This window comes from Pseudophryne corroboree, chromosome 6 (genome assembly GCF_028390025.1).
Source record: "Pseudophryne corroboree isolate aPseCor3 chromosome 6, aPseCor3.hap2, whole genome shotgun sequence".
NCBI classification, from domain to species: domain Eukaryota; kingdom Metazoa; phylum Chordata; class Amphibia; order Anura; family Myobatrachidae; genus Pseudophryne; species Pseudophryne corroboree.
Window position 1 is genome coordinate 128,342,394 of NC_086449.1, and position 14,950 is coordinate 128,357,343.

Below are 14,950 nucleotides of genomic sequence, written 5' to 3' on the forward strand. Positions count from 1 at the left end.
ATTATTTATTTTTTCTTAACAACACGGAGCGCAATCACTTTAGATATAAAGGACAAGTTCTACTATGACACAGAGTTGCATTATAATATATAGATTTGCCCCGTAATATGGTGCAAACAGGGAAGTCTTTTAAGGATATCACAGATGCAGCGCGCATTAAGGGCGGAAGTGATGTAGAATTTAGAACCGCAAGTAAGGGCACAGGACAGGAATAAGAAGACGGGGAAATGGACGATCTGGCATCCTGACGAAGCCTGTTGTATACAGGCGAAACGCGTAGATCGCCGAGCCACGGACTGGGATATACGCTTCAAAACGCTGACCACCGTCGCTCAGTTCATTTGTCTGCCGGCAGACACCCGCTTCCAACCTCCAATAAGAGACACCATCAGCGGCCTTCCAGCAGGTCACTAATAGCGGTGAGTGCACTGTGGAGATCACCTTTATCGACTACTACTGCCTTACACTGCTGCACACCCTGGCTGGAGATATAATACTTTGTATCAAGAATCTGATACATCTGACAAAGAGACCTTTTCCCTTATAACAAAACGAAAATACTTTATTTTCAGAATCTGATACATTTACAAACAGGACTTTCTTTTTCATTATGAAAGGGAGACAAAGTTTCCAGCATTCTCTCTGCACCAGTCAGTAGAGTAAAACGCATTTGCGTTTCTACTGCACTTGTCTTTATAAAAAACTTTTTTCTATATATTTTTTTAACACTCTTTTTCCAATCTTTTTTCTTCCTTTATATGTTGTTTATCTTTTCTGTGTATTAGGAATGTATATTTTCTGAAATTCTTTTTTCCAGTATAAGCATACATTATTTTTATTGAGAGTATATATTCTATAATTTTTTATTCTTTATTCTTTGTACGTACAATACACAAATTATTCTGTTACGGTTATCTGTAGGTTACAGTGACATATATACACATACAGGGCCGGCGCTACCACTAGGCAGCTTTAGGCAGCTGGCTAGGGCGGCAGCCGCTGGAGGGCGCCTCTTATTTAGCCCAACATTAAAATGAAAGATGTTTCTTTAACATCTTTCACTTACTGTACCTGATGCCGGTGACAGCAGCGGCCACCACATTTCCCCCAGCAACCCAAAGCACTGTTAATTTTTTACTTAATATTTCCAGGGGGGGAGGTGATTGAGAACAAGCACACGTGCAATCAGAGGCAGTAGGTGCCCGCTCCTCACCAGCGGCACGTTAACACCGCCAGCAGCGCTCCGGAGCCAGTGACAGCAACGGGGAGCAGTACCTCCCCGCCAGCAGCAGTAGCGCCAAACTGGCTGGCGGGACCATGAGCCGGTAGACATTGGCAGCTACAAGGAGCAGTAACCCCCCACGCCAACCCAGCCAGCGGTAAGATTACTTTGTGGTGATGCGGCATATGGAGTAGGGCTGCCTGGAGGAGTCACTCCCCGAGAACGTGGTAGTGGTCACAGTGTGCACTGGCTACATATATGTATGGACTATGGAGGCAGTCAGTGTATTTATGTATGAGAGAGGTAGGGTATGGATATATATGTGTATGGATGTATGTTTGAGAGGCTATGTATGAGAGAGGCTGTATATGTATGTATGTATGTATGTATGTATGAGAGAGGCTGTATATGTATGTATGAGAGAGGCCGTATATTTATGTATGTATGAGAGAGGCCGTATATGTATGTATGAGAGAGGCCGTATATGTATGTATGTATGTATGTATGTATGAGAGAGGCTGTATATGTATGTGTGTATGTATGAGAGGCCATATATGTATTTATGTATGAGAGGCCGTATATGTATGTATGTATGTATGTATGTATGTGAGGCCGTATATGTATGTATGTGAGGCCGTATATGTATGTATGTATGTATGTGAGGCCCTATATGTATGTATGTATGTATGTGAGAGGCCGTATATTTATGTATGTATGAGAGAGGCCGTATATGTATGTATGAGAGAGGCCGTATATGTATGTATGTATGAGAGAAGTTGTATATGTATGTATGTATGTATGAGAGAAGCTGTATATGTATGTATGTATGTATGAGAGAGGCTATATATGTATGTATGAGAGAGGCCATATATGTATTTATGTATGAGAGGCTGTATATGTATGTATGTATGTATGAGAGGCCGTATATGTATGTATGAGAGGCCGTATATTTATGTATGTATGTATGTATGAGAGAGGCCGTATATGTATGTATGAGAGAGGCCGTATATGTATGTATGTATGTATGAGAGAAGCTGTATATGTATGTATGTATGTATGTATGAGAGAGGCTGTATATGTATCTATGTATGTATGAGAGAGGCCATATATGTATTTATGTATGAGAGGCCGTATATGTATGTATGTATGCATGCATGTATGAGAGGCCGTATATGTATGTATGTATGTATGAGAGGCCGTATATGTACGTACGTACGTACGTACGTACGTACGAGAGAGGCCGTATATTTATGTATGTATGTATGTATGTATGTATGTATGTATGAGAGAGGCCGTATATGTATGTATGAGAGAAGTTGTATATGTATGTATGTATGAGAGAAGCTGTATATGTATGTATGAGAGAGGCTATGTATGTATGAGAGAGGCCATATATGTATGTATGTATGAGAGGCTGTATATGTATGTATGTATGTATGTATGTATGAGAGAGGCCGTATATTTATGTATGTATGAGAGGCCGTATATTTATGTATGTATGTGTGAGAGAGGCCGTATATGTATGTATGAGAGGCTGTATATTTATGTATGTATGAGAGAGGCCGTATATGTATGTATGAGAGAGGCCGTATATGTATGTATGTATGAGAGAAGCTGTATATGTATGTATGTATGAGAGAGGCTGTATATGTATCTATGTGTGTATGTATGAGAGAGGCCATATATGTATTTATGTATGAGAGGCCGTATATGTATGTATGTATGCATGCATGTATGAGAGGCAGTATATGTATGTATGTATGTATGAGAGGCCGTATATGTACGTACGTACGTACGTACGTACGTACGAACGAGAGAGGCCGTATATTTATGTATGTATGTATGTATGTATGTATGAGAGAGGCCGTATATGTATGTATGAGAGAGGCCGTATATGTATGTATGAGAGAAGTTGTATATGTATGTATGTATGTATGAGAGAAGCTGTATATGTATGTATGAGAGAGGCTGTATATGTATGTATGTATGAGAGAGGCCATATATGTATTTATGTATGAGAGGCCATATATGTATGTATGTATGTATGAGAGGCCGTATATGTATGTATGTATGAGATGCCGTATATGTATGTATGTATGTATGAGAGAGGCCGTATATGTATGTATGAGAGAGGCCGTATATTTATGTATGTACGAGAGAGGCCGTATATGTATGTATGAGAGAGGCCGTATATTTATGTATGTATGAGAGAGGCCGTATATTTATGTATGTATGAGAGAGGCCGTATATGTATGTATGTATGAGAGAGGCCGTATATGTATGTATGTATGAGAGAGGCCGTATATGTATGTATGTATGAGAGAGGCCGTATATTTATGTATGTATGAGAGAGGCCGTATATTTATGTATGTGTGAGAGAGGCCGTATATTTATGTATGTATGAGAGAGGCCGTATATTTATGTATGTATGAGAGAGGCCGTATATGTATGTATGAGAGAGGCCGTATATTTATGTATGTACGAGAGAGGCCGTATATGTATGTATGAGAGAGGCCGTATATTTATGTATGTATGAGAGAGGCCGTATATTTATGTATGTATGAGAGAGGCCGTATATTTATGTATGTATGAGAGAGGCCGTATATGTATGTATGAGAGAGGCCGTATATTTATGTATGTATGAGAGAGGCCGTATATTTATGTATGTATGAGAGAGGCCGTATATTTATGTATGTATGAGAGAGGCCGTATATGTATGTATGAGAGGCCGTATATGTATGTATGTATGTATGAGAGAGGCCGTATATGTATGTATGTATGTATGAGAGAGGCCGTATATGTATGTATGTATGTGTATGTATGAGAGAGGCCGTGTATGTATGTATGTATGTATGAGAGAGGCCGTATATTTATGTATGTATGAGAGAGGCCATATATGTATGTATGAGAGAGGCCGTATATGTATGTATGAGAGAGGCCGTATATTTATGTATGTATGAGAGAGGCCGTATATTTATGTATGTATGAGAGAGGCCGTATATGTATGTATGAGAGAGGCCGTATATTTATGTATGTATGAGAGAGGCCGTATATTTATGTATGTATGAGAGAGGCCGTATATTTATGTATGTATGAGAGAGGCCGTATATGTATGTATGAGAGGCCGTATATGTATGTATGTATGTATGAGAGAGGCCGTATATGTATGTATGTATGTATGAGAGAGGCCGTATATGTATGTATGTATGTGTATGTATGAGAGAGGCCGTGTATGTATGTATGTATGTATGAGAGAGGCCGTATATTTATGTATGTATGAGAGAGGCCATATATGTATGTATGAGAGAGGCCGTATATGTATGTATGAGAGAGGCCGTATATGTTAGAGATGAGCGGATACGGTTTTACTCGGTTTTACTCGGTTCTCAAAACGGCATTTTATTGGCTCACTGATGTCACGTGTTTTGGATAGCCAATCGGATGCCGTTTTGAGAACCGAGTAAAACCGAATCCGCTCATCTCTAGTATATGTATGTATGAGAGAGGCCGTATATGTATGTATGTATGAGAGAGGCCATATATGTATGTATGAGAGAGGCCGTATATGTATATATGAGAGAGGCCATGTATGTATGTATGTATGTATGTATGAGAGAGGCCGTATATGTATGTATGTATTTATGTATGAGAGAGGCCGTATATGTATGTATGTATGTATGAGAGGCCGTATATGTATGTATGTATGTATGTATGTATGAGAGAGGCCGTGTATGTATGTATGTATGAGAGAGACCGTATATTTATGTATGTATGAGAATGGCCATATATGTATGTATGAATGAGAGAGGCCGCACATGTATGTATACAATATACAAGGAAGTGCAATGTTGTGTGTGTGTGTGTGTGTGTGTGTGTGTGTATGTATGTATGTATGTATGTATGTATGTATGTATGTATATATAAAGAGGCAGTATATGGATGTACATATGTGAGAGGCAATGTATATATGAGAGAGATAGTGGATGGATGAAAGAGGCTACGTACGTACAAACGTACGTACGTATGCACGTACGAACGAGAGAGGCAGTGTATATATGTATGTATATGAGAGGTATTGTATATATGTATGCATATGAGAGGCAGTGTATGCATAAATGTATATACGAGAGAGGCAGTGTATTTATGAATGTATATATGAGAGAGGCAGTGTACGTACGTACGTACGTACGAATGAGAGAGGCAGTGTATGTATGAATGTATATATGAGAGAGGCAGGGTATGTATGTATGTATATATGAGAGAGGCAGGGTATGTATGTATATGAGAGGCAGTGTATGTATGAATGTATATATGAGAGGCAGTGTATGTATGAATGTATATATGAGAGGCAGGGTATGTATGTATGTTTGTATGTATGTGAGAGGCAGTGTATGTATGAATGTATATATGAGAGGAGGCAGTGTATGTACGTACATACATATGGGAGAGGCAGTGTATGAATGAATGTATATATGAGAGGCAGTGTGTATGTATGAATGTATATATGAGAGGTAGTGTATGTATGACTATATATATGAGAGAGGCAGTGTATGGATGTATATATGTATGTATAAGAGATAGAGGTGTGTGGCAGAAATAAAGGGAGATAGTATGTGTGTAAAAGAAAGCGAGAATGAGAGAGACAGAAAAAGTATATAGATGTGAAGGAATATGAGCGAGACAGAGTATGTATGAATGTATATATGAAATAGGCAGTGTATGGATATGTAAGTACAGTATAGACAGAATGAAATAGAAAGAGATAGGCAACTGGGTAGAGTGACAAAAACCATATAGATGATAGCGGCGCTAATAGTAGGCAATTAGATCAATATAAACATATATATATATATATATATATATATATATATATATATATATACATACATACATACATACATACATACATACATACATACATACATACATACATACATACTATATTGTCTACAAGGACTGTGCCATCAGTTCCTAGTGCCTATTCCGTACACCTATCTGCAGTCCATACATTTAAAGGAACAGACACCACTAAATCTAGCAGCACTATTGGTGATTCTTGGTATTTTAACTTTTTTATTCTTCACTGTTTGTAATGAATTGTTCTTATTAAATTTTTAAAGAAAATTCACCCTTCATTCCATCCATCTATTTGTGGTATATATTTATATTGATCTAATTGCCTACTATTAGCGCCGCTATCATCTATATGGTTTTTGTTGTTTATTCACAGGATTGACTAATCTTGTAACTATAGCGGCAGCTTAATTAGAACAACAGCCCGTTTGCGCCTGAAGCTAACCTTGGTTAAAATTTAAACTGGGTAGAGTGCCATAATCTGGGAAGGGAGAGCCACTGAGTGTGCCCATCAAATAAGGATGTCTCTGAGAGAGACATTCTTGTTGTACTCAATGCAGTTAGACGGCTGGGAAACATATAAGAAGCCGTCTATGCACTTTCACCTTATTGACTGGGAAAGTGGGTAATTGGTGTTGTTGGGGGGCAGAAGGCAGAAGTTTTGCCTAGGGTGCCAAGAAACCTTGCACCGGCCCTGTACACATATATACCTTTTTTATAAGAAAATAAACTCTTTTAAACTTTATCTCTTTCTGTGTACAATTGTCCTTTGTTTAAAGTACAGCGCTGGGAGTACCAAACATACACACTCTCAAATAGGGCTAGTGGAATCCCTTATCCTCCATAGCAGCTTCTTTGAACATAAGGTGTTAGCGCAGCCCTCACAATATCATTTAAATGCTTTCAAGAATATCCACCAATCTTTGTTTGCCGGTTCATGGGTATTACCCAGATCCCTGATATACTTCTGACATCTGGCTAAATGCTTCTGGGGATCGGGGAATTCTGAAATGATTAACCGCAGCTCTGATCTGGGCCATGGGCAATACATTGCATTATTCCTGGTGAGGATTATTCCCTGACTATCGGTTCTCCCATTGGGAGTTACTATTTCCAAGACAGGATGTAATCCTACCATTCCATTCCTAATCTGCTCACTGTGAGGTGTTACTGTCTCTGTGTAATGAACAGTCTCACACTTACCGATGTCTGTGATCTCACCAGTCCTTTCAGTGGGAGACACTGTTACTGCTCTTACTGGTTGGGCCTGGCCCACCTGAGTTTCCTGTAAGGTGACTGCCTGAATGAGGGCTGAGATTAGGCTGGATCCTTCATCTTCCTGTGACCTATAACCTTGGAAAGATTACAAAACAGGATACAACTTGCACGGGTTAGGGTTAACACATTGCTTCTGCGTTCTACTATCAGTTACAGATGTACTATTGATTGTAACCATTTCCTCCCCTTCGACTTGTGTCGGTAGTGGTGTGCTCGTAATCGCTTTCCCGCTAGGTTTGAAACCTGCTGTGCAAGCTAGTTTCTTCTGCATCTCCCCCTCTTGCTGCCATAGGTTTAAACAATCAGTATGTCTGATCCTTTGTTTTCTAGATTCAATCAGACATATTTTAATCCTTATGTTCTGCAGTACCTCTGATTCAAAGCTACCCACACCAGGGAATGATGCCCTATCTTTAGCAGTCATACGTACCCATTCATTGCAAAAAACCTCCATGTGTGAACCATATTTCTCACACATAATAAACCTTGCTGACCCCCTGGGCCGCAATTCTCCAGCCTGAACCCTAGCTACCAAACGTCCACTGCTTGTGCAATTGGATCCCATTGCGGACTTTTTGCCTGTAAATGCAATCACCCAAATGCACAACACAATAGATGGGGAAAGATATCTAACGCTTTCACTCGCTCCTTCTCCGCTGATGTACCACGCCTCACTCCAATAGTGACCACCGCGTACCCAGTGAGTCCCTAACTGGCTTCTATTCACTGGAAGTTTTAGGAGTAACTTACCTTTTCCAGTGAATATCTACCGTTGAAGATTTTCCTGAGAGAGACCAACGAAAACTTCCCTTTTTGATGTACACAAATCACGCTTGCATTTGCTCTACACAGCGCTAATGATACCGCGATTTTACGCAAAGCTCATACAGGGGTATCAAGTTGCACTACGTATCGCACCCACAAACATGTAGTCCAATCGCACAGCGTATAGGTACTTGTTACCTATCCACAATAGGATCACTGGAGTCGAATATACAAGCTGCGCTGCTCAGCCGGAGCTTAATACAAAACCTTTAACTTCAATTCACAATTTCTAAACTTCACAATGCAAAATTCTATATCACGCTCCTCTGCAAATCTCCTCACGATTTGCATGTAATCTCTATCTGTATTAACGTAAGTCAGCCGCCTCACGCCACCAAGCCTCCACTTACTTGGTGTACCCACGGGGCCCGAATTTCCAGGGTTCAACTCCACTCACTCCGCTTTCACTCACTCAAAGACACCTTGTTTTTCTTTTCTGTACAGAAAATTTCCACTCCATTAGTTTGGTTACTTTACCCCAGAGGTACTTACAGTTTTAAACTAAATCTTTAAGGTAACCTGTTTTTGAAATCGGATAGTTATGTGCTATTGTATAAAATGTATACTACCCCGCCTTTTAATTGAACAAAATTGTGTGATTTGTACTTAGCGTCCATACTCCTATGCAACCTTGCGTACACACGCTACCGTGCATGCCTTTTACGCCGTGTGTGCAACCCTATACTTTGTCCATGCCATGTGTACAAATGTACGTCCATAATTCAATAAATCACACAATCTCTATAAATGTGAGCAATACAAACTATAATCACTCACAAACACAACCCACACTTGTTCTGTATAAACCTTTGCAACCAGGCCAGAACTGTGTTTTCTGTCTTTATAATTACTCCCTTAATACACTTATTTCAAATTTATCTATATAGCAAACAAATGTATCCGATTTCACACAGGTCTAAAATGTTTAATAACCTATGGCAACACTATGTGGGGGGAGTATGCAAAATATTGGTACGCTTTATGCACGCTTTCGGCCGCCAAAAAAATTATACAGATTTTTAAATAGCTTTTTTCCTGTTTACCTCCGGGTTCTTTCAGCACCTCTGCAGACCAGACAGAGCAGACGCAATCTAACAGCACAAAATAGAGTTTTAAAATATCCAAGCAACCAGGAAAAGGTTTAACTTATAGATCTATTTCCACCCTTTGCTGATAGATTTAAGTCTGCTATGATCTGCTAGCCTATGAGCGTGTGAAAAACCGGATCGAGTCCCCAATTGTAAATTATGATTTACTTACAGGACTAAAAGCAATACTTTAAAATACACTCAATACACTTTAAAATCAAGCCGCTGTGGCCGCTGTATTCAATCCTTACCCTACATACTTTTTACTCAGTTAGCGTACCACTTTGTATCCACTTTGCGTACACACGCCGCAATGGATGTATAAAGTACACGCAGTGCATACACACACCGACACGCTGAGAGCACAATGCAGCTTCACGTGTGGCTGAAATACACTTATAACCGTAGCAGGGAAAGAGACATGACACCAATTGTATTTAAGAAGTTGAGATCCGACCCGCCAACATATAATTAATAAAAGGGGGTTACAACAAATATACAATTACAATGAGAGAAAAGAGGCTACAATACAATGTTACATACATTTGGTTTCGCATGCGCCACCCAGATCCGGTCCTCAGTCAATCTGGCTAGATGACCTTCAGAGAATTAACCTGAGACCGGCCAGGAGGCCTTGTTTTTATATAATGGTCCAAAATACAATACAATGGGAAATGTATGCTCTTCTTCCATTGGTCCGGGGGTGGGACATATCCTGTGCACTAGGGATCATTGGTCAGCTCAAGCGGTGGGCGATGGCTAAGACTTCAGATATGATTTCTGTTGTTTGCATCTGAGATCCCGCCCTATGACCAGTTAAACCCATCACATTAATCATACATAGATCTGGTATTATTAATAACTTATTGTTGCAATATGTGACAATATTCTTATACCCACCAGATTACTGTTTATGTGACCTGGAACAATATGATCCCACACATGATCTGATTATCCATTTCCATCCTCAAGATATACATATATATATATATATATATATATATATATATATATATATATATATATATATATATACACACACACATTCCTGCTATTACAATTTGTTAGGAAATAAATATATATATATATATATGTATGTATATATATATGTATATGTGTGTATATATATATGTATATATATATATATATATATATATATATATGTGTGTATATATGTATATGTGTATATATATATATATGTATATGTATGTATATATATATATGTATGTATGTATGTATGTATATATATATATATATATATATATATATATATATATATATATATATATGTGTATGTAGCAGTTACGGTTCGGCACTCAAAGTGGGGATAATGTAATACTTGCTGCGGTGCCCTCTAAGGATCTGTGGCAAAATCCAGTATATTGACGGAGGAATCAGCGGCACTCAGCAGACTTGATATTGAAGTTTAAGAGTCTTTAATACGGTCCTACGCCATTTTGGGGACTGCGCCCCGTCTTCAGGGACAAATCATACACGTTTCGGATTTGCAATCCTTCCTCAGATATGCCCTGAGGAAGAATTGCAAATCCGAAACACGTTGGTACCTGTTTCTACTCCCTATCTTGTTTACTACAATATTCGTCATCACGGTTGTCACTGGAAATCTGGACGAGACCAGGGTGGTGGGAAAGAAACCTTTCAAGGAACATAGGGAATTGATCAGAGGTGAGTGTCTCCTATGAGGGACGGGATGGTGTCCAGTTGATGTAACATGTAATGGTGTGAAAGAAAATCCTAAAGATACCTTTTGATGTACATCCCATACTGAACGGAGGTCAGTTTAGAGGTGTGAACCTTAGTGTGGAGGAAGAAAATTCCTGAATATTGGAGATTTTCATACCCAGACATAACCATCATCCTGGGAGGAAATCATTGAGAGACTGTTGCTTATTTAGTAGCGCTTGTGGACTACTCTGCTATTTTTGTATATGTGTATTTGTCAAAAAGTGGTGCTCTTGAGAGTATAGTACAAAGCTGCTACCAAGGCGCAAGATATCCTTCTCCTTTTTCACTTATTACACTGGCCCTGTCTGCTATAAAAATGTGGGTGAATTTCTTACAAATTAAATGCACACTGCTCCTGTATACTGTGAAATATATGAGTGCTGATTTCTTAATAATATTACACTGGCTTTGTCTGCTATAAAAGTTTGGGTGCAGTTAAAAATTAAAAGCACACTGTTCCTGAATACTGTGAAATATAGGGGTGTTGATGTCTTAATAACATTACCCTGGTGTCGTCTGCTATAAAAGTTTTGGGTGCAGTTAAAAATTAAAAGTACACTGTTCCTGTATGCTGTGAAACATAGGGGTGCTGATGTCTTAATAACATTACACTAGTGCTGTCTGCTATAAAAATTCAGGGGTGCAGTTCTTACAAATTAAAGCACACTGCTCCTGTATGCTGTGAAATAAAGGGGTGCTGGTGATGTCTTAATAACATTAAACTGGCCCTGTCTGCTACAAAAGTTTGGGTGCAGTTAAAAATTAATAGCACACTGCTCCTGTATGCTGTAAGAATACAGGGCCGCTGTGAAAATAAAGGACCACTGTTCTGTGTGCTGTAATAATAAAGGGGTGCTGTCCTGTGCTTTGTAGTGTATCACCAGATTCCATTAGAGGCACACCGCTGACAACCTCCTTTCGGAAACTGAGGGACATCACACAATGGCTTACCCCACTTAGACTCTCCTGGGGATTTGTGATATCGGGCAACGCCACTAATATTGTGCGTGCATTACATCTGGGCAAATTCCAGCAAGTCTCATGTTTTGCACATACAATTCATTTGGTGATGCAGAATTTAAAAAAAAAAATGACAGGGCTGTGCAGTAGATGGTGTCGGTGGCCCGAAAAATTGCGGGCCACTTTCGGCATTCAGCCACTGCGTGCCGAAGACAGGAGCACCAGCAAACACTCCTGAACCTGCCCTGCCATCACCTGAAGAAAGAGGTGGTAATGAGGTGGAATTCAACACTCTATATGCTTCAGAGGATGGGGAAGCCTATGCATCCACCTACAATATAGGCAAAGGAGGGGGGATGCACCTGACTCAAGTGCAGTGGAGATTGATTTACGTGTTGCGCAAGGTTCTCCAACTCTTCGAACTTGCCACACGTGAAGTCAGTTCAGACATTGCCAGCTTGAGTCAGGTCATTCCCCTCATCAGGCTTTTGCAGAAGCAGCTGGAGAAATTGAAGGAGTAGCTAAGATGGAGCGATTCCACTAAGTATGTGGGACTTGTGGATGGAGCCCTTCATTTGCTTTGCCAGGAATCAAAGGTGGTCAATCTGTTGGAATCAGAGCACTACATTTTGGCCACTGTGCTCAATCCTAGGTTTATAGCCTACATTGTATCTCTCTTTCCAGCAGACACAAGTCTGCAGAGGTGCAAAGACCTGCTGGTGATAAAATTGTCAACTCAAGCAGAACGTGACCCATCAACAGCTCCTCCTTCATTTTCTTCCACAACTGGGACTGCGAGGAAAAGGATAACATTTCCTAGCCCACCTGCTGGCGGTGATGCAGGGCAGTCAGGAGCAAGTGCTGACATCTGGTCCGGAATAAAGGACCTGCCAATCATATGCAGTGACAGATGTCTACTGTCACTGCATATGATGCTGTCACCATTGAAAGAGCCGTAGAAAACTTCCCCACCGTTGACCGCAAAGTTCCCACCATAAAAACTAATGAAGGGAGCTGTGCGATGCGCTGTCTGAGCTCAGACGCGCATACAGCCAATCAGGAGAGTGCCACGAAGTGGCGCTTCCTGATTGGCTGAAGAGACCTTTCTGTGACAGGAGTCACGGGGGGGTCTCTGTATTCGGGGAAAGGGGTCCCATGTGTAAACATTTGACCCCTTTCAGTCCGCCTGGTCCGGGTGTTCATTTTTTTTTTTTTTTTGCCAAGTACGTGGATTATAATCTGGACACTGGATCAGGTGAGTATAATTTTTTCACAGGTACCCCAGATTCTTCAGTGACGAGGGGGGCTTGGCAGTCGGCGGGTCAACATAGGTAAGTATGTGTGTGTCGGCAGGTGTGAAATAAACTTTTACTTTCACGGTGTATGTCTCCTGTTTTTATTTGGGTATTTATTTTCCAGTAGAACTACAGGTACCAGCGGGTCTGTTTTTCTACCGCATGCTGGTACTTGTGGTTCTCCAAGTACCAGCTTGCGGGGGAGGCTTGCTGGGACTTGTAGTACTACTGGAAAAAACAATATTCTTTCATTTTTGTCAAGGCTATCAGCCCCCCATCCGCAGCCCTTGGATGGGGGGGACAGCCTCGGGCTTCACCCCTGGCCCTTGGGTGGCTGGGGGGGACCCCTTGATTGAAGGGGTCCCCACTCCCCCAGAGTACCCTGGCCAGGGGTGACTAGTTGGATATTTAATGCCACGGCCGCAGGGCGCTGTATAAAAGTGCCACCGGCTGTGGCATTATCTGTCCAGCTAGTGGAGCCCGATGCTGGTGTAAAAAATACGGGGGACCCCTACTCTTTTTGTCCCCCATATTTTTTGCACCAGGCGCAGAGCCCGGTGCTGGTTTTAAAAATACGGGGGATCCCCTGTCATTTCCCCCCCCGGATTTTTAGAACCAGGACCGGCTCGAAGAGCCCGAGGCTGGTTATGCTTTGGAGGGGAGACCCCACGCAATTTTTTTTCTGATTTTTACCATTCCATTTAAAAAAATAATAATAATAAAAAATAATATTTTTAAAAATATATAAATAATACTTGTGCCTCCAAAAAGACAAACCAAGTACCTAATCCCTTCTAATATAAATAGATATGCTATTACCAATAAAAAACACACAAAAAAAAACATGTTTTTAACATTTTTTTATTAGATTCCGCCACCAAAGTGTGGCGGATTGAAAATGACGAATTTACTTTCTAAAAGCACTGTTGTCGAATTTCCAAACTTCAATTGAATATACTTTTGGCGAATTGCCGCATTTGTACCATTGCAGAAATGTCGAATTTGACAAATGTCGAAATTCAAAAAGTCGAATTTGTAAAGTCCGTTTTTTTTGACGGAAAGTACTGAATTGCATTGTCGAATTTTTTTTTTTGGGCGAAAATGTCCCGTTTTTCGACATTTTCGGGAATTCGACCGCAATTGCATATACCCCACAGTGGTAAAGCGGTCAATAATTGTGGGCAATTCCTTTACCATCATCACCACCAGTGGGTCCCTTAGAAAAAGGTTATTTTTTTTTAAGGCAGCAGCAGTTGGAGCAGAAGAATCTGAAGCTGGAGACATTTGTCATGTCATGGGCCACTCGAGCTGACCACTTGCTCACAAGGAGATCTTTGCATCTCTTAAGAACTGGGTAATTTGGAAAGAAAAATGTTGCATAGGACTAAAACCTAGGATCTAGCATGGTTGCCAAAATGTAATGATCCAATGTCAAGATGTTGACAACCCTTGTGTCCTGCCAAAGTGAATAAAGAACTTGATCCACAAATCCAACATACTTATCGGAATCAGTAGCTTGCGCAAAACTTAAAGTAGTCTCCACTGTGCTGGATTAAGGTTACAAGTCCCCCCTTTCCCTATCTTATGCTCTGTTATGTACGCTTGAATGACTTGTTGCTGTCCTTCCAGTTGCTGAAGCATATTAAGGGTGGAATGCCACCTGGTTGCTATCTCTTGCTTCA

At 40.4% G+C, this 14,950-nt stretch overlaps 1 long non-coding RNA gene across 1 annotated transcript in view; it reads left to right on the top strand.

Annotated features, from left to right (window-relative positions):
* The first annotated feature begins 229 nt into the window (after positions 1-229).
* Positions 230-14,950, top strand: part of LOC134935035 (uncharacterized) — a 110,408-nt gene continuing 95,687 nt past the window's right edge. Inside the window, exon 1 of the long non-coding RNA XR_010179854.1 lies at positions 230-419. This is a non-coding gene — a long non-coding RNA (uncharacterized LOC134935035). The remainder of the gene's footprint in view (positions 420-14,950) is intronic.